Genomic DNA, 21,509 nt, shown 5'->3' with positions numbered 1-21,509 from the left:
GCCGCTGGTGGTGACTGCTGCTGCTGCTGCTGGTGGTGGTACTGGGTCGCTCGGTTTGGAAGAACATCCTCATCTCTTCCATTAGGTCCCCTGCTCGGCTGCAGCTGGGTGCAGCCACCTGCTGGGTGAGATGAGGGGGGACAACTGGAGGCCGGGGAGTTGCCTGCTCCAACCGTCTGACAATGGCTGCCTGCAGTTCCTCCATCCGGTGCTGCCTCCGGCTGGCTGGGATGAACTGCTCCAGTTTCCCCTTGCACCTGGGATCCAAAAGGGTGGCCATCCAGAAATCATCCCTCGTCTTGATGGTCTTAACCCGGGGGTCCCTCCTGAGGCATCTGAGCATGTGGGCAGCCATGGGGAAGAGCACAGCCCGCTGTGACTCCTCAATGCTGGCCAGGTTAATGAGGTGCGACTCTTCTTCCCTGAGGCGCTGCTGGTCAAACTCAGACATGCCCAACCCCCGGACTATCGGTGCCCCCAACACCGGCTCTCCCTCCTGACCAGGCCCTGACTCCGGGACGACACCAGCAACCACCTCCTCCTCCTCTTCATCATCATCCTCCTCCTCCTCCTCCTCCTCCTGGTCCTGGCCCTGGTCTCGGTGGAGCATTGCTGACTCCTCCTGCTCCACCAAGGCACTCTCCCCAGCCTCGAGCAGGCGATCTAGTGTCCTCTCCAGCATGAACAGTATTGGCAGCACGCTATTGAGGCCAATTTGCTCACTGCTGACCATCTTGGTCGCCTGCTCGAAGGAGGACAACACTTGGCAGACCTGGTTTATCTGCCCCCACTGCGCACAGGCGATGAAAGGGAGTTGTGGTGAAGCCCTCTGAGTGCCTAGTTCCATCAGGTACTCCCTCACCGCCCTTTGCTGCTCCCACAACCTCTTCAGCATGTGGAGGGTGGAGTTCCACCGCGTCACACTGTCCACAATCAGCCTGTGAAGGGGCAGATTGTACTTCCGCTGCAATTTGGACAGGGACGCGGTAGCGGTTGGGGAGCGCCTGAAGTGGCTGGCAATCCTACGCGCCTTTGCCACAATGTCACTCAACCCTGGATAAGTGCGCAGGAACTTCTGCACCACCAGGTTGAGGACATGTGCCAGACAGGGCACGTGCGTCAGACTGCCAGCATGGAGGGCGGCGAGTAGGTTGCTGCCGTTATCGCAGACAACCATACCTGGCTGGAGCCTTCGGGGTGTCAGCCACTTCTGGACCTGAGCTTGAAGTGCTTTCAGCACTTCTTCTGCAGTGTGTCTCCGGTCCCCTAAACTAACAAGCTGGAGCACGGCCTGACAGCGCACGTGCCCCACACTTGAGTAGCTACGGGGGCGCTTGCTGGGAGGCTCAGCAGCTGCGGAGACAGTGGCTTGAGGGAGACCAGCAGTTCTCCCCTGGACACCCCGGGGCGGCACCACAAGATCGGTTGCCGACGATCCCTCACCGACGCCTCGGAGGGAAACCCAATGGGCCGTGAAGCTGATGTAGCGTCCCTGCCCATGCCTGCTGGTCCAGCCATCCATTGTCAGATGAACCCTGTCGCTGACAGCGTGATCCAGCGACAGGGTTACATTCTGAACAATGTGCTGGTGTAGGGCAGGGACACCAGTCCTGGCAAAGAAATGGCGGCTGGGGACACGCCATTGGGGTTGGGCCTGCTCCAACATCTGCCTGAAGGGGTTGCTGTCAACTATGTTGAAGGGCAGCAGATGTTGGGCAATAACCCTTGCCAGGAGCCCATTGAGGGAACGCACACGTCGGTCTCCAGGGGGGAAGGGAGTGGTGCGGTCAAAGGCGTCTGAAATCGACGCCTGGCGCCGGACGGCAGTGCGGGACACAGACGTGGAGGGTGCTGTGGAAGTAGAGGTCTGGCTGCCGGTACCAGTACCTCTACTAGAGGGAGCGGGGGGGCATGACCTGCTGGAAACAGATGAAGATGTGGCAGGGGCTGCTGTACCCTGCTCACTTGTGGTGGTGGCGCTGCTACCACCACCACGCTTCATCTCCTCATACAACGCCCAGTGGTTTATCCTGAGGTGCTGGTTCAGGGCTGTGGTACCCACCCGAGCCAAACACTTCCCTCTCTTCACCCTCACTTTACAAATCCGGCAGATGGCCACGGTAGGGTTGTCTGCCACCAGGGTAAAGAAATTCCAGACAGGTGACTTCAGCACCGCCCTCCTGTCAGATGGGGTGACGCTTACTTGCACCTGCTGGGATTCGGTGCGCACAGGTGGAGCTGCCTGCTGCTGCTGCTGCTGCTGCTGCTCCTCCTCCTGACACCTCCTGCTGCCATCACCAGTGGAGACCCTGACGATGGTCTCCCTGGTGGTGACCTGGCGCACCGTTTCACCAGGGTGCCTACCTTCCCCGTCGTCACTGACGTAGTGAGCCGACGCGTCAGATGGCAACCATGATGGGTCACCCTCTTCGCCCCCAGAGATGTCAGACCAAGGGCTGAGATGTGTTGGTCTGAGGGAACCACGTGACATGGAGCCTCTAGCCTGGCTCCGCTGTCCCCTCACCCACGCCTGGGTCTGACTAGGTGCTGCTGTTTCCTGCACCAAAACAGCAGCACCAGTTTGAAGGGATGTCTCTGGGATACTGCCAGCAGGTATCCCATCCTCCTCATCCATCCCTTCAAAAAGGTCCTGACCATCAGGACAGAGCTGGAGGTCTGCCTGATGCATGGCCTCCCCCAAGAGATCCCTATCACTGTCGCTGTCGAACAGTAAGATGCTGGACTCTTGGGGGCTGGGGGGGGGTAGTACAGGCAACGGTGTAATGGTGGTACTACTGTGAGTCGGGACCGACGACTCAGTGGCACTGCTGTGCCCCATGTAGTCCACCACTACTTGAGCCTGAGATGGCAATATCGGGCGGCTGCCCGATGGGAAGAACTCCCGGATCAGGCGTACTCCCCTTGCACCCGATCCTCTACCACTAGTAGGGGCACGAGAGGTACCCCGTGCTGGCAGCGATCCAGCACTGGGAGTAACTCCCCTACCCCTACTGCCACGGCCACGGATGCCGCTCATAATTGCTGATATGTGTGTGGGGGGGTTAAACTTTATTGGGGGGGAAAATGTGAACAAAATGTGTTTTTGTGTTTTTTTTACAAGACAGGCACGCAGACAAAGACGTACACAGACAGCTACTAAACTATAAGAAAAGTAGTACACCAGACAAGGACTACAAAATTAAAGAAAAAAAAAAAAAGCACTAAACAAACACTAACTTTTTTTTTTTTTTTTTTTTTAAACACAAAACACAGACACTAAACACACACTAAGCTAAGCTAGATGAAATAAATGTACACTAACAGTGTGTACACTTACTACACAAAATTTAACTAAACTGAACACAAAACTTAGCTTTTATAAAAGCTCTTTAGGGAAAACTAAACAAAATTTGAACTGAGATGCCTATCAAATATCACTGAACAGTGAACCTGCAAGATCTGACAGTAACACAAGATGAACAAAACTTAGCTTTTAGAAAAGCTCTTTTATAAAGCTCAGATCAATATGTGTTCTGAAATCTCTTGCAAATATAACTGAACAGGGAGGATTGCAGGATCAAACAGTAACACAAATGAAAAAAACAGCACAAAACAGCACAAAACGTAGCTTTGAAAAAAGCTCTTGGGTCTATTGCTTTGAAAAAAGCAGTTGATATACTGGAAAAGATCCACTGGAATCACTAAATAGCAATGCTGGTGATGATCTAAATCAATCAAGAACAAAGACACAGGAAACCAGGAAACCAGGAACACAGAAACAGCCTCCACACTCTATAGCAAGCTTCTGAATCTGCAATGAAATGGTGCTGGGAGTGAGCTTATATAATGTCCATGCAGGCAGGTTCCTATTGGTTGCTAACCTGTGACGAGTGTGGAAGGAGAACTCTGATTGGCTCTGATGCAAAAGGGCGGAGCAAATAATCGCGCAATATTCCTATTGCCGAATATTCGCATTGCGAATATTCGGCAATATAAAATGATCGCTTCAGCTACTCGGCCCAATGGCTCTAATCATACCAGCAATGCTTTCAGACGTCTATGGAGATCACTAGGATGTGATCTGTTTTAAAAATGAAACTGTAAAAATCGCTCTGATGCGGAAGATCGGGGCGAGGAAAATAATCGCGCGATATTGCGTTTGCCGAATAATCGCATTGCGATCTTTCTGGAAAATTCAATGAACGCTTCAGCTACTCGGCCCAGGGTCTCTAATTATACCAGCAATGCTTTTAGACGTCGATGGAGATATCTAGGATGTGATCTGATTCAAAAAAAAAATTGTAAAAAATCGAATATTCGGAATTGCGAATATTCACCGCGAATTTCGAAATATAGCGCGATTTCTCGAATATGCTATATTCGAGTCGAATATTCGCAATGCGAATATTCGTGAGCAACACTAATGCTCACATGAAAACTGACCTATCAGCTGCAGACAGTTTCTGTGTGGCCAGAACAGCTGTCAATGAACGAAAAGGGGTTGATTTACTAAAGGCAAATAGACTGTGCACTTTGCAAGTGCAGTTGCTCCAGAGCTTAGTAAATGAGGTAATGCTTCACTTTGCAAGGAAAATGAAAAAAAAAAAATGTTTTGCTTGCACATGATTGGCTGAAGGAAGTAAGCAGAGCTTCTGCTCATTTACTAAGCTCTGGAACAACTGCACTAGCAGAGTACAACTACACTTTGCAAAGTGTACAGTCTATTTGCCTTTAGTAAATCAACCCCAAATTGTCTGCATCCAGTCCAAGTCAAAGGTTTTATTTGCATGCATCTGCTCGGATGAACAGAGGTGGCGCTAACCATTGAGATATACAGGTAACAAATCTGGCTACATGGAGACATGATAGGCTTCCATGAAGAGATGAGTTTTCTGGGATCGCCTGAAGGCAGCTAGAGTAGGAGATAGCCGGACATGTTGAGGAAGCAAGTTCCAGAGGATGGGAGAGGCTCTGGAGAAATCCTGGAGACAAGCATTGGAGGAGATGAGGGAGCTTGAGAGTAGGTCTTGAGAAGAGCGGAGAGGACGGTTTGGGTGATATTTGGAGACAAGTTTGGTGATGTAGCTCGGGGCAAAGTTGTGAATGGCTTTCTATGTTGTGTTTAGTATTTTAAATTTAATTCACTGGACGATCAGGTGCCAGTGTTGGGAATGGCGGAGAGGGTTGGCAGACACTGAACAATTGGTATTATTTTTATTATTACCTTGCAAAACGAGCAGTGACAAAATCCCTGTGCCGTACATAGCTAGAGAGCCAAGCTTTGGGAGGGACCCAGCAGGTCCACCCACTATAGGTTGCCTGCAGAAAACTATAGGAGGGGGTAAATACAAGACCAGTCACCCTGCACAAGGAGAGAGAGCAGCAGTGACTGGTCTTTATTACAGAAAGCTCCTGCACACAGGCACAATGTCACATTGCTAGGCAGATATGGAAGAAACACATGAAGCACACTAAGGTTCAAGCAAGAATACACAGGCCTCTTGTATCTGGACTAGGGATGAGTTTTATGTTCGAGTCGACGATGAGTTTGACTCGAACATTGGCTGTTCGCCCGTTCGCCAAACAGCAAACAATTTTGGGTGTTCGCGGCAAAATCAAAAAGCCACGGAACACCCTTTAAAAGTATATGGGAGAAATCAAAAGTGCAAATTTTAAATGTTAATATGCAAGTTATTGTCATAAAAAGTGTTTGGAGACCCGGGTCCTGCCCCAGGGGGCATGTATCAATGCAAAAAAAGTTTTAAAAACTGCAGTTTTTTCAGTAGCATTGATTTTAATAATACTTAAAGTGAAACAATAAACGTGAAATATTCCTTTAAATTTCGTACCTGGGGGTGTCTATAGCAGTGTTTCTCAATTCCAGTCCTCAAGGCACACCAACAGGTCATGTTTTCAGGATTTCCATTATTTTGCACAAGTGGTTTGATCAGTTTCACCACCTTAGTAATTACCACAGCCGTGTCATCTAAAGGGAAATCCTGAAAACATGACCTGTTGGGGCGCCTTGAGGACTGGAGTTGAGAAACGCTGGTCTATAGTATGCCTGTAAATTAGCGCATGTTTCCCATGCTTAGAAAAGTCCCTGCACAAAATGACATTTCTAAAGGAAAAAAAGTCATATAAAACTACTTGCGGCTATAATGAATTGTCGGGTCCTGGCAATACAGATAAAATTTATTGAAAAAAAACAGCATGGGTTCCCCCCTTAGTCCATTACCAGGCCCAAAAAAATGCGTAGTGGTCCCCCCAAATTCCATATCAGGCCCTTCAGGTCTGGTATGGATATTTAGGGGAACCCTGTGCCATTTTTTTTAAATGGTGTGGGGTTCCCCCCAAAAATCCATACCAGACCCTTCAGGTCTGGTATGGATTTTGAGAGGAACCCCACACCAAAATTAAACAAAAAATGGCGAGAGGTTCCACCCAAAAATCCATACCAGACCCTTATCACAGCACGCAACCTGGCAGGCTGCAGTAAAAGAGAGGGGGATGTGAGAGCGCACCCCCTTCTGAACCGTACCAGGCCACATGACCTCAACATGGGGAGGATGTCCCCATATTGATGGGAACAAGGGTCTCATCCCCACAACCCTTGCCTGGTGGTTGTGGGGGTCTGCGGGTAGGGGGCTTATCGGAATCTGGAAGCCCCCTTTAACAAAGGGGAACTCCAGATCTCGCCCCCCATGTGAATTGGTAACGGGGTACATTGTACCCCTACCATTTCACAAAAAAGTGTTAAAAACTACAGTCCATTATTAAAAAGAAAAAAAAATAAGAAAAAGCCTCCAACGATGTAATCCTGTGTTGATACGGAGCGATACGGAGAAACAAAACCCTGCCGCTATGAATGATACCGCCTCCATAGGAAGCGTCCGGGCGAATGACCCTCTCTCGTTGTGTGACAGCTCTTTTAAAGCTGAGGGCGGGGCCGCCGTAACATGCGTGGGTGACCCCGCCCCCTTTCTGACGCAAGGAGAAAGCCCAGGGTTATCCAATGACGTGTACGGATGACCCCGCCCCCTCTGGCACGTCACAGGAAACCCGCATTGAGAAAAAAATAACTTGCATATCAGCCTTTAAAATGAACACTTTTGATTTTTCATGTTCTTGTCCCATAGACTTTAATGGTGTTCGCGTGTTCGAACAAATTTCTTGCCTGTTCACATGTTCTGCTGCAAATCGAACCGGGGGTGTTCGGCTCTGCCCTAATCTGGACAATAGTGGCTTATTTCACAGTCCAGTTTTAAAAGCGCATCTAAACCCACAAACAAAAATGTTATGTAACTAGTTTTCTTTCTTTGGGCTTTTTTGCTTTTATTTGCCTGGTCATTCTGCTAAAACACACTTTCTGTCCTAGGGTGATAACCCTCACTCACTGCACTGCATCTATGCAGTAGGATTTGTGACCCCAGACTACCTTTCTGATCTGGACTACTTTTAATTGAGGAGTGCACACATTTCAGTACAAGAAGCAACAAGAACATAGACTTTCCATCAGGGACTACAGGACTTTTTTCGGTACTTACAGTAAATGTTTTTAGCATAAAAAAAAAAATCAAATACAGCCGCCGCATTTAAGAATTTGTAATCCGCAATATATTACATTTTTACTATTGAGATTAAACATACTTTAAATACCTATGTGCTATAATCTTAGTAGGCATGACCCCCATTACACATAACATGCCACTTCCCTCTTAGTAGAGTCCACTGTTTAATGTGAGTTTATTTTAATACAACAGCTACAGAATATATTTGGATGACTTGTTTTTCTTTATTAAATTCAAATTCTCCAAGAGTACTGCATGTACAGGAAATATTCAAATGAAAAGGAAACAAAATGTAAAGTTACGCTGACCAGTTATTTTCTACAAGGGTGAGCGGTAAGCGCCTCCTGCCATAGTCACAAAGAATGCTTTATTCATGACAAACCCTAGAACAAGATTATGTTGAGAAACTTTCTGTTCATGTTTGCTAATTTCATAATGTTTGCTAATGTCAAACTATGTGAAAAAGCAGGTTATTGCAATTTATACACGGTACCTTACTGTATGTCTACCACAGCCTTTCTTAAACTTTTTACCATGGATAAACCCTTGAAATAACCTTCAGGTCTCAGGAAACTCCTGGTAATAATTATTGTATGTACACCTCATGGCACGTTAGTGTGAACAGTGAGTTGTAGATAAAGAAATAAAGAAAAGAATTAGCATTTGTGTTTTGTGCACTCGGGACTGCTCTATATAATAACATTATTTTTGCAGTAATATTAATGATAATGAAATTAAACAAAATAATAATAATGGCAAGAAAAGAAACCCAATGAAAATGTAAGAGCCCATTCACACAGGGTCAACACGACTTCCAGCACGACTTTGGGAGGCAACTTGGACACGACTTGAGTATGAATCATCAGGCAACTTACAAGGCAACTTCAAGTTGCCTCCAGGACAGTACAAGGCAACTTCAAGTCCTTCCAGGACAGGAGGCTTTCCAGTGGCCAATCAAACAACAATCAGCTCTGTGGGAGGGAGGGGTTTGCCTGAGAAATGTATGTTATCTTACTGTTTTCTACGTTGCTTCAGTTAAGACAGCGATCCGATTTCTGAGGCGACTTCCATTGTAATGGGTACAAGTTGCCTACAAGTTGCCTAGAAGTCAGATTGAAGTAGTACAGGAAGCTTTTCTGAAGTCGGAGCGACTTTAGTAGTGTACATTAAGACGACTCCCATTCACTTCCATTCATTTTCTCAACCACGCAACTTGGGGCGACTTGAAGTCGGATCCCAGGTCGCCCCAGTGTGAACCGACTCTAAGTGTTCCCTCACTATGGTTGTCAGTGGAAAGTGCCCTCTTACCTTGAAGGTCAGTGAAGTGACCCCTTACACCGGTGGTAAATAAGATAAGTGCCCCCTTAAACTAGTAGTCAGTGGAAGAAGGGCCCATTACACTGGTGGTCATTGTTAAGAATGCTGTGTATATTGGAGGTCAAAGGGAAGGACGCCCCTTACTACTGGTCAGTGGAAGATTGATACCTTACAGTATTGGTCACTTGCAATAATGCCCCCTTACAGATAGCTAAAAAGATCATTGGTGTCATATCTAAAAGGCAGACATTTCTCATTGACCAAAGAACAAATGGCAACCTGTGAAGGAATCCTGGTTGAGAAAGACCGGTCTACAATTTAATAATGTAATTGTGTTATAGACATACAAAATAACCTTTTATTTTGGAATAGAGTGTAAAGATAAGCCCCGTACACGCGGGCAAATGTCGAGAGACATTTGCAGGTACAAAAAATATGGGCCAACATTCTGCCTGTGTGTATGTCGGTCTGTCCAACAGAAGCCGGCCATTCAGTCGGCTTCTGTCGGACATGCATGCTGGAAGAACCAACAGCCGACCAACTCCCGATCAGCGCTCTCAGCCAATGGCAGAGAGCGCAGATCGGAGTGTTCTGACAGGGGGTCATCCCCCTGTCAGAGAACACAACAGCTCAGCAGGGGAGATGGCTGGACTAACCTTGCATGGTTAATACAGCAGCTCCCAACCAAAGCTGTCAGGTTTTTTTTTTCGCGCACGAAAAAAAAAATTGTGTGTACCCAACCTAAAACTGCAGCCACTAATATAATAACATTTTTGCAGATCGAGCACTGTAGAGGTTTTGGCTACTTCACAACTGTGCTGCCTAAATCATCTTAATGTATTTTGCTATATTAATATCCTAAGTTTTGGAGGTCAAACAGAGTGGAAAGAGGTATATGGTTTTTATGCTGTATCTCGAAAACTAGAGCGGATAGGGAAAAATTGGTGCTGTTTTTTTTTTAAATCAGTGGGGCAAATATACCAAGGAACAGGTCTAACATTCAAAATCTGTGTTGTCCTGTGAAAATTCACATCTCCCAACTGTTCCTGTCCAACTGGAAGTTATGGGCGTTCCTGCCACCTGTGTGGGTTCCCCTCATAATGACCACATCAGGCGTGCGAACCAAGACCACCCCAAGAGATTAAAAAAAAAAAAAAAAACTGTTAGATAGCTGTAACCCCAGCAACTACCAAAAACTAAGAAATACCTTTTGGATGAATATATGTTTTTACACACAAACATATTTTCTATTAACTGGATCTCAAAAGGGGCAGAATTGCTATGTTATAAGGTCTAACATGGTACTGCATAATTTTTTTAATTGTGCCTAAGCAGTACCCTGAAATTGTACCTCTTGTCTTGAATTCCCTCTGAAAAACAGCAGTACTCCTCCTTCTTTTTTAAGTGTGCCTGGGCACCCTTGTACCTACAGACTTAAAGGGTCACTTAAATTGAATTTAATCTATCATATAATGTGCCTCTAGTTTCACTTTCGGCTTTAAAGGTACATACATGAAGTTCCGGGTGAGAGGTGAGTCGTGAAGACTCACAGAACAAAAACAAATAAATCCAGGGCAGTGTTTTGTTTTTAAAATGAATCTGATTGGTTCTGAGGAGTTTTAGACACACAGTAATGACAGCTTAGACCACCGTGAGAAAGCTCCCAGTACTGTGGTTATAAGGAAACAGGCAACCAGGAAGTGTGGAGATCACAGCAGAATTACAGCTACTTCAAAGCAAAAACGAACAATTAGGACATGAAACCAGTACTGCAGTAAGGTAAAGGAAGCTATTTAGCTAAAAAAAAAAATTCCTTTAGTGACCCTTTAAATGTATATCTGCAGTGAGAGATCTAAGGCACTGCTGCCTCTGTCTGACTGCTAGTCGCAGGGGATTTGGAGTTAGTTTGGTGATGTCACTGCTATTCTGCTCACTGTTCTCCATGCTGGAGGCTGAAATGAGGAAGCAGAGCCCTGCATCTACCATGATTGCAGACTACAGATTGACACAGTGCAAAAAAAGGCATGCAAGTCAGTAGTAGGAAAAGTTCTTTGGGGATAGCTTTTAGAGTTTATTTACTCTTGAAGAAAGCATTTTCCATTTACATTGGGCTTAGTTTTAAAAGTATCTAAAAATAATACATTCAGTCTATTAATAACTGGTCAAATTCAAGCCTACACTGGGAAGAGTGAACATTTTAATCGAATTGGTTTCTCTGGGGTAATACAGATATACAGATTTATTTCACACTCAAATTTATATGGCTGGCTATGTCTAATGCTGCTTTTTTATCTTTCAGCACAATAACAAGCCCAATAATATAAGCATTTTTAAGCATCAATGTTGCAAAAGACCTTGCAATAACTGGAGCCATCATGGCGTGCGGTTTAATTACTGAACTGGGAGAGTCATTACAGATTAAAAGACACTATAACATTTTATACAGCCTATATTATCATTTTACACCATTTTAACTAAAACTTTAGAGCAGCCTGTAAAATATTAAAAACCCATTTTAAACTAGGAAACCAGATAGTCAAAAAAAAAAAAAAAAAATAGAGGGCAAGGAAAAGAGAAATTTTTCAAATAAATGGCAATTATCAAAGGTGTCATTTATTTCTTGGTGGGAAAAATGAAACTAACTGTCTGTGGTGCAGTGTCCCCCTGCAGGAAACAATTACATTATGTGCTATTTGTCACTGTAATCTTCAGATGCTGCAGCCATTTAAAGGATAACGGTACGTTCTACCTAAATATCACATCAGGAATTGGCAGGAGATGTTTATTGAATCTGTAAATGTGAATGTCTACCTGTGTGCCACTTGGATGTGTGATGTGCACTGACTGGCATCATACTGGCAGTAGTAGAGGGCAGCAAAGGACTTAAGGGGAAGACAAGAGACAAGGGCTGTGCCAGCCAGGCTGGATCATAGCATATAACTGCCAGCATGGCATCGAGTTTTATCACTGGAGCCTGTACAATACAGCATCTGGCACCAAAAGAAGTCTGCTACCATCATGTCTTTTACAGAGGGCACTTCTATATAAACTGAATCTGGAATTTTTAGACTGTGTAAAAACTGTATGCTTATAGTAGCCAATGCGTGGCCATTCATTGACCAGGGTGAAACCGGTCCTAATGGTATGATGTACTTATGAATTGAATAATTGTATGTAGTGTAAACTGTATTACAATTACAATACTATGGCAATCAGCAGTAATATATGAAGTGCAGCACAGCAATAACAGTGGAGCTGCACAGTGTACAGAATGGGGCAGACTGGATTATGTCCATTCAGTATAGTGGGATGGTTTGCAGCAGTGGTGACTGGTGGCAATTTATTTATTTTTATCAGGGGAAAGCGCGAATGCAGTACCCCACTACCACAAATTATGCAGTCGAGTTTCCCGCATTTGGGGAAATCGCAGAAGTCAGCATAGCCGGAGTGCAATGGCCGAGGCCCCACCTTCATGATCAAGGTGTCTCCCCTGCCAGGTAAGTGTGTTAATTTATTTTGGGGGGGGGGCACTGGCCACCCAACCAATGTCGGGTCGGGTTGGTCGGTCGGTGCACATACCTCAGCCATGGCGGGCGATCACGGGCTCCTCCCTCCTTCTGGGCCGCCAATCAGAACGCTTCTCCTTTTGGACAATCTGGAAACGTGTGTCTGACCCGCACCTCTTGATTGGCGGAGAGGCGATTCAGTGTGAGAATAGAGAATATTAATTTGTTTTTCTAACACCTTGGTGGGCTCTGAGAGTAATGCTCTACGCACGGAGTCCATCCTATTTTAAAGCCTATTAGAGCTTCTGGCTCAAATTGGTGCTTCAAAGAAACACCCCCACCACTGTAATTCATGCACCTGGTGTCCTAAAATGGCCTTAGACGCATGGATAGGGGGTGGCGGTGGCGTTGGATAGGGGAGGCGGCGCCTGTGCACCCTTAATGGACGGCTGCCCCTCTTTTGCAGAATGTAGCATACAGCACAGCCATAATGGGCACACCTTTGCTAGTATCATAGTAGATAGGGAGTTCTGTATCTGCAGCACACTTCAAACTCTATAATGAAGGAGGATGGAGATAACGCTTTCATTCACTCACTGTCCAGATTTTACCTTTAAAACCTAATTCCGGGAATTGGACAAACTCTACCCTTGCAGTGGGACGCCTCCCCCTGGAATGCAAGGGTTAACTGTACATTATCAAGAACAGACAGTATTACATACCCTAAGCCCCACTTTGTCAGACTCCAGCGCTTTACTCTTCTCCTTGAAACTCTGGTCTATGGGCGGCCCTCTGGCATCATCATGTACAATGCAGAGCTATCAACATTTCATTGCATGTGAAGAGTGTAACTGTAGCAGAAAGCACCTTAGAGAGGAGACTTTGCTGGACCACCAATCACAGCGCTGGAGGGACCCAGCCATAGTGAAGCATAAAGTAGGTATTACACTTTATCCATACATCTCTAGATCTAGATCATCATCTAGAGCATTTAATCCTTGTAGTGTGAGGGGGACCTCCATGGCTTGGGTATGTTTTTATTGTTGTAGAATGGAAAAGACACATATAGAAGAGACATTGATGCTACACACCCCAAAAGGTACAATATGGGAAGGTTCCCCCAAGTAGGGGTTTTCTAGGCAGCAAAGATTGAGTGATTCTCAAATTGATTTTTTTATTAACAATAGACACAAGTCATGAGGTGAAAAGTTAAAATATGAGCTCTGGTACAAGAAATATATACTCCAACACAGAAAATGCAAACACAGATTTGTACACAGCATTATATATCAAAAATATCTGTTTGTATACAATTTCTAATGTGTTTCGACCTATACAAGGAAGGTCTTCTTCAGAGGATCGGTGCACTGCCACGGGACTACATGGTACTTATGTAATCTGGCGCAGGCAAACGCATTCCGTCTGCGATCTGCATTTGGGGTGTCATTAACTTAAAGCGGGGGTTCACCATATCGACGAAAAAAAAAAAAAAAATTATTTTACCATAAAATCAGGCATTGTAGCGCGAGCTACAGTATGCCTGTCCCGAATTTTTTACCCCCGTACTCACCTTGTTCTCGTAGATTGAAGATACCGGGGAATGGGCGTGCCTATGGAGACGGAGGATGATTGACGGCCGGCTCTGGCGCGTCACGCTTCTCCGGAAATAGCCGAAATAGGCTTGGTCTTCACGACGCGTGCGCATAGCCTGTGCGCAGGCGCCGTGAAGAGCCGAGACCTACTCCGGCCAGGGCCGGCCGTCAATCATCCTCCCTCTCCATAGGCACGCCCATTCCCCGCGGGAGCCGAAAAATACGATCTCCGATTGCAAGGTGAGTCCGGGGTTAAAAAAATCGGGACAGGCATACTGTAGCTCGCGCTACAATGCCTGTCTCGATGGTAAAATGTGTCGGGGGGGGGTGAACTACCGCTTTAAAGCTCATCTTCACTGCATCTAAACACCACAAACCAAAATCACTATTTCATTATTTTGTAATATTCAAAGCAAACTCCTCCATCCATCCATGTCTCTATGCTTTATTCTGTTGAGGAATCACTTTGAAAAACCCCCTCTAGCATTTCTGACTGTGGCCATCTTGCGTAAGGGCGAATGGTTTGTGTAGCATTTACTTCCTGGAATCCATCCACACTTAGCTCATGCATGTGTGCTTAGCTGAGAAAACCCTTCCTCCTCTCCTCCCCTCTTGAAGACTCCTGTGATGTATGACATAATTTGCCTAGGCAAGAAACCAGGAAGTAACTAAAGAAATGTAAAAAAAATAAATAAAGTATATTTACTAATGCTATCAGCATGAAGAGTAAAATGAAGCAATGTTGATTGGGAGAGTGAATTTCACTTTAACATTGACACCCACAGAAGATCGCAGCTGCAGTGCATTTTGAATGTGGTGTGGGAAATGTGCATAGAACGTGGGTTTATCACACCATGTTCTGGTGTTCATGGGGAACTTAAGAATAGAGTTGGCCTTTACCATACTTCTGAATATTACATTGTCCTTTAGGCATAAAATAGTCCTGTTAATTTGTGCCCTGGCACGTGGCCCTGTCCTACATGCTGGAGGTTAATGTTGACTCAGTACAATGCCGAAGAATCCAAATTTAGTTCTTGATGCTTTGTCTTTGTCACAGAGATCAGTTGTGGAAATTATTCACATCTGCTGCTGGTAACATCAAAATATATTAAGATTAAAGGAAAACGATAACACATGGCAGTAACCCCATTCACAGAATGCAGACGTGGCATTTAGGAAAACAAAATAGCTATTTGTAATCTCCTTAAGCAGACCTCCAGTCTAAAAGCTTGATCACGCGTACGGCTATTATTACTGCCACTCTGAAAATCAGGAGGGAACTTGATGGGAAGTGAGGAGGCGATATGTAGCCTCCATAGCGCCTGTTTTAACCATCAAACTGCCAACCCATCACACAACAACCAAGGTATTGAGTTCAAGTGTTTCCAGAAAAGAGTACTGTTATAATTACGGCATTAAAATATATTGTAGATCAGGAGTCTCCAGACCTCTGGCCCTATGTTTTCTCCAGCTCGCTGCTCACTCAAACACTGCCGACACTCTGATGGGGACAAGGATGTGTGGAAATGCCTCTGATGGGGACACAGATGTGTGGAAAGGCTCTGCTGTGGACAAAGGTGTGCCGAAAGGCTCTGATGGGGACACAGATGTGTGGAAAGGCTCTGATGGGAACACAGATGTGTGAAAAGGCTCTGATGGGGACACAAATGCGTGGAAAGGCTCTGATGGGGACACAGATGTGTGGAAAGGCTCTGATGGGGACACAAATGTGTGGAAAGGCTATGATGGGAACACAGATGTGCAAGGAGACTCTGATGGGGACACTGATGTGCAAGGAGACTCTGATGGGGTCAGAGATGTAAGGAAAGGCTCTGATGGGGGCATAGATGTGGGGGAGAATTTGATGGGGACACAGATGTAGGGGAGACTCAGATGTGAGGAAAGGCTCTGATGGGGGCATAGATGAGGGGGAGAATTTGATGGGGACACAGATGTGGGGGAGACTCTGATAGTGACACAGATGTGGGAGAGACTCTGATGGGGACAAAGATGTGGAGAAGACTCTGATAGGGACATAGATGTGGGGGAAACTCTGATAGGAACACAGATATGGGGGAGACTCTGATGGGGAGACTTTGATGGGGACACAAATGTGGGGGAGAATCTGATAGGGACACAGATGTGGGGGAGAATCTGATAGGGACACAGATGTGGGGGAGAATCTGATGGGGACACAGATGTGGGGGGAGGCTCTAATGAGGACACAGATGTGAGGAAGACTCTGATGGAGAAACAGATGTGAGGGAAGGCTCTGATGGGAAAATAGACGTGGGGGGGACACTCTTATGGGGACACAGATGCAAGGTAAGGCTGTGATGGAATCACAGATGTGTGGGGAGGCACATTCAATAATTTATAAAAAAAAGTTTTTTTTCGGTCCCAAAAGCTTGGAGACCCAACTGTGCCCTTCCAAAACTGTGGTACCAGTTTGGCAAGTCCCCTTTTCTGTTCCAGTATGACTGTGCCTCTGTGCACAAAGCCAACTCCATGAAGATATGGTTTAAGGAGCTTGATATGGGGAAACTAAAATGATCTGACTTTAATCCTATTGAAAACCTTTGAGATAAATTGAAACACCAATTGAAAGCCAGAATGTGACATCAAAAATGCTCTTTTGGTTGCATGGGAATACTTTTCCACAAACAAACTCCAAATTCTTGTGGAAAGCCTTTTCCAGAGTAAATATTAATGCATCTGCTAGTAATGCATATGCCTTCCCCTTTCTCATAATGAACAACAGAGTGGAGCCAGCTCTCAATCTAAGTAGTTGAGCCAGGAGGTTTCTTCTAAAGGATTCATTCACTGCTGTCTGTGCTGTAAAGGCAAGGAGCACTTATGAATCAAGATTATTCCCCCAAATGGCAGCTCACATATCAGGGTGGCTACACTGAGCTGGGCAGGGTGGTCACCCTAAAGATCGGAAACAATCTTTCCAAGTTTTCCAAGAGCTTGTATGGCTGAATGAAAGCATGAAACCAAAAAAAAAAAAAAAAACAGCCAATAGTGTGAACTATGCGTTTACATAGTTTTCATCATTTGAGGGTTTAACAACACTTTAATGTATTTGGTTTTGGAATAGTATGTCCTAGAAGCTCATCAGGTATGATGGCCAGTATCTATAAACATTTGGCTATATAACACATATGACACATTATGCCTTGTACACACGATCGTTTTTTCCGACTGGTTTTTCCGCCGAAATTCCCCTCAAGCTGTCTTGCATACACACGGACACACCAAATTTCGACCATTAAAAACGCAACACAACAACACTACGACGAGCCTAGAAAAATTAAGTTTAATGCTTCCGAGCATGCGTCAAATTGTTTCCGAGCATGTGTGTTTTTTCTCCGTCGGAAATTCTATACAGACGAACGTAATTTCCGTCGGGAAAAAAAGAGAACATGTTCTCTTTCTAAGTTCATCGTAATTTCCGACGGAAAAAGTCAGATGAGGCATACACACGGTCAGAAAATCTGATGAAAAAATTCCATCTGATTTTTTTCATCGGAAATTCTGACCGTGTGTACGCAGCATAAGAAGCTGACACACAAGGGAATTAAGATTCAAATCAAAGCATGTCTGAATCAGGTAATGGCATAAAGCCATCATGAAAGCAAGTTTCACTTACAGAATGAGTTGTATCATTTTCCTAAAATTTGAATGGGATTTTGTAGACATTTTACAAATGAATAGTGTATAATGGAGCCTTGCAAGGTAATAATTTAGGTCAATATATCATGGTCACTCAACGATAAAGAACAGCGTATGTTCAGTGAGCACGTATTTTGATTTATTGCTGCAATGTTTACCTGCAAGTAATTTTTTTTATATAATTGTTACATTTTTTACATGCTTGTATTTAATTATTTTTGTGATTTTATTAAATATTTTATTAAATATTAGGCATTTTTTAGATTAGTCTGCAAATACTATATATAGAAAACACTGTTTTTAATCATTAAACATATGCTGATATTATTTATATCATGTTTATGTATTTTGCAATTTGGTTTAAAGGCTTATTCCACCTTTTGCAAAAATATGATAAATGCACTCATATTAAAAAAAAAAAAGAAAAGAAAATGTGCATTTGATTTTGTATTAGAGCCTGCAAAGCATTGCGACCATGATCAGTTAATTGTGGGTGCAATGAAATGGCTCCTGCAGACTATTTCTCTAGCCTAGGTCTCGGGTGTACAGTTATGGGGCTGAAGGATGTATCAATGGACTACAAGTGCTGTGAAAATGCAGCACCAGTGCTGCATTGCGAACTACGAGTCAGCCACGGTGGCAGATGAGACTTGTAGTTTTTAATTCACAGATTCTTGAGCTGCAGCACAAAAGATTTTTCACCTTAATGAATATACAGGGAGTGCAGAATTATTAGGCAAATTAGTATTTTGACCACATCATCCTCTTTATGCATGTTGTCTTACTCCAAGCTGTATAGGCTCGAAAGCCTACTACCAATTAAGCATATTAGGTGATGTGCATCTCTGTAATGAGAAGGTGTGTGGTCTAATGACATCAACACCCTATATCAGGTGTGCAGAATTATTAGGCAACTTCCTTTCCTTTGGCAAAATGGGTCAAAAGAAGGACTTGACAGGCTCAGAAAAGTCAAAAATAGTGAGATATCTTGCAGAGGGATGCAGCACTCTTAAAATTGCAAAGCTTCTGAAGCGTGATCATCGAACAATCAAGCTTTTCATTCAAAATAGTAAACAGGGTCTCAAGAAGCGTGTGGAAAAACCAAGGCGCAAAATAACTGCCCATGAACTGAGAAAAGTCAAGCGTGCAGCTGCCAAGATGCCACTTGCCACCAGTTTGGCCATATTTCAGACCTGCAACATCACTGGAGTGCCCAAAAGCACAAGGTGTGCAATACCCAGAGACATGGCCAAGGTAAGAAAGGCTGAAAGACGACGACCACTGAACAAGACACACAAGCTGAAACGTCAAGACTGGGCCAAGAAATATCTCAAGAAAGATTTTTCTAAGGTTTTATGGACTGATGAAATGAGAGTGAGTCTTGATGGGCCAGATGGATGGGCCCGTGGCTGGATTGGTAAAGGGCAGAGAGCTCCAGTCCTACTCAGACGCCAGCAAGGTGGTGGTGGAGTACTGGTTTGGGCTGGTATCATCAAAGATGAGCTTGTGGGGCCTTTCGGGTTAAGGATGGAGTCAAGCTCAACTCCCAGTCCTACTGCCAGTTTCTGGAAGACACCTTCTTCAAGCAGTGGTACAGGAAGAAGTCTGCATCCTTCAAGAAAAACATGATTTTCATGCAGGACAATGCTCCATCACACGCATCCAAGTACTCCACAGCGTGGCTGGCAAGAAAGGGTATAAAAGAAGAAAAACTAATAACATGGCCTCCTTGTTCACCTGATCTGAACCCCATTGAGAACCTGTGGTCCATCATCAAATGTGAGATTTACAAGGAGGGAAAACAGTACACCTCTCTGAACAGTGTCTGGGAGGCTGTGGTTGCTGCTGCACGCAATGTTGATGGTGAACAGATCAAAACACTGACAGAATCCATGGATGGCAGGCTTTTGAGTGTCCTTGCAAAGAAAGGTGGCTATATTGGTCACTGATTTGTTTTTGTTTTGTTTTTGAATGTCAGAAATGTATATTTGTGAATGTTGAGATGTTATATTGGTTTCACTGGTAAAAATAAATAATTGAAATGGGTATATATTTGTTTTTTGTTAAGTTGCCTAATAATTCTGCACAGTAATAGTCACCTGCACACACAGATATCCCCCTAAAATAGCTAAAACTAAAAACAAACTAAAAACTACTTCCAAAAATATTCAGCTTTGATATTAATGAGTTTTTTGGGTTCATTAAGAACATGGTTGTTGTTCAATAATAAAATTAATCCTCAAAAATACAACTTGCCTAATAATTCTGCACTCCCTGTAATGCATTAAGGTGAAAAACCTTGAGGCTTTACAACCACTTTAAAGGCCTTTGTCAAAGATCCTTTAATTGCTTCAAGTAGGTTTTGCATTCCAAGGGAATGCAAAACCTGCTTGAGGCTGGGTTCACACTATTGCGAATTGGATGCGGTTTTTCCTTGCATTCCAATTCGGAGATAGTGAGCGTCTCTCAGTGGAGCCGGTTCACACAACTCTGGGCTGGTTGCGGAGTGAATGGCACAGGAGTCCTATGCGTCTTCTGGTCCATTTCAGGTCTGAATTCTGCCAAAAATTCCAACTGAATTCGGACCTGAAACGGTGAACATGTTCCCCTGCTGTAAGCCGCTCCGTACTGCAGTGTGAACCTAGCCTTAAGCAGGTCAATCAGGTCAAATGCAGCTGTCAATGTATATGAATGCACAAGCCCAAATGTATTGCAGGCTCTAAAAATCCTTGAAGGAATGTACATTTCCTTTAAGCAGACCAGGAACAAGATGGCAGAAGATCTCTATGGAAGCAGCAGACAGATGACATCTTTTTTGGGTAAAGGCTCAATAAAATTTTGTCCAAATGCTAGTGCTTGGACCACTATGGTATGCTGGGTTCAGGTATTGTATGCCTCTTCTTGGCTTGGGCCAGATGGTGCTCGCCATCTTGAAGTTGATGTGTTCACCCCTCATGTAGCCATGTTGTTAGTAACAGCTTGTCACTTCAATCTGTCTTTTTTTTCTCAGGATGCTCTGCTTTAGCACATGAACTGATTGGCTCCTTGTGCTGCTTCTTCCTCTCCTACTCTAAGCTCTCCTGTACAGGGACTGCCAGAGTCTGATACCAAAACAATTTCACTTTCACTGTTTGTATTTCAATATATACATATTTAATGATGTGTTAATAGTTACAGAGCTGTATTATTGTGTGTCTTTTATATCTGTCTAAAGTTCAGCTTTACCTTTAATGGGCTGAGTGCCCCCCACAGCTAGGGAAAGGATTTCTATTTTCACCATGTAAGTTCCTATAAGAAAACCTAGAGAACAATGCCTCACAAAATCTAAACAAGTAACTACCCTCAAGTGAGCTGTAAATTAATAAATCACTTATAAAACGGCATGTTTGTACTTTCATAAATAGTGTTATTTTTGGCACAAGCACAGGAACTAAGAAAACATAATAAAAAGCAGTCTGATGACTTCTAGAATGCTAGTTAATCGCTCATTTAAAAAAAGAAAAAACGTGAAAAATAAATAAAAAATAAGTTGGAAACCTTTATTTCATAATTGTAACTTGTGTTTTTCCAATCGTATGCCTGTATTCTATTTTTAATTGGAGCAATTTAGAAAGCTAAAAATAAAATAACTGGACATTGTTTCCAGTACAAATCCCTATACCTCTGAGATCTCAATTACACAAGCTTTCATAATAGTAATATCTTGTACTAAACAGATTTCAAGATTTGTAAGGAGAATTTCTAAAGAAAAAGAAAGTAGCTTGGTGTTAGCCTTGGTTTAAGGCACTGCATTCCAATTGCACTGGCTTTGCGATCGGGTGTGGGTGTCAATACAAAGTTACAACCAG

The 21,509-nt window shown here is 44.2% G+C and overlaps 1 protein-coding gene and 1 pseudogene across 3 annotated transcripts in view; both read right to left on the bottom strand.

The window, feature by feature from the left end:
* The window catches only part of TSPAN9 (tetraspanin 9), a 595,020-nt gene that overhangs the window by 517,590 nt on the left and 55,921 nt on the right, over window positions 1–21,509 (bottom strand). The window lies entirely within an intron of this gene.
* LOC120933866 lies at window positions 12,243–12,393 on the bottom strand (annotated as a pseudogene).

This window comes from Rana temporaria, chromosome 3 (assembly GCF_905171775.1).
Source record: "Rana temporaria chromosome 3, aRanTem1.1, whole genome shotgun sequence".
NCBI classification, from domain to species: domain Eukaryota; kingdom Metazoa; phylum Chordata; class Amphibia; order Anura; family Ranidae; genus Rana; species Rana temporaria.
Note: the sequence above shows the minus strand (reverse complement) of the source record. Positions and strands in the feature narration are given on the sequence as shown.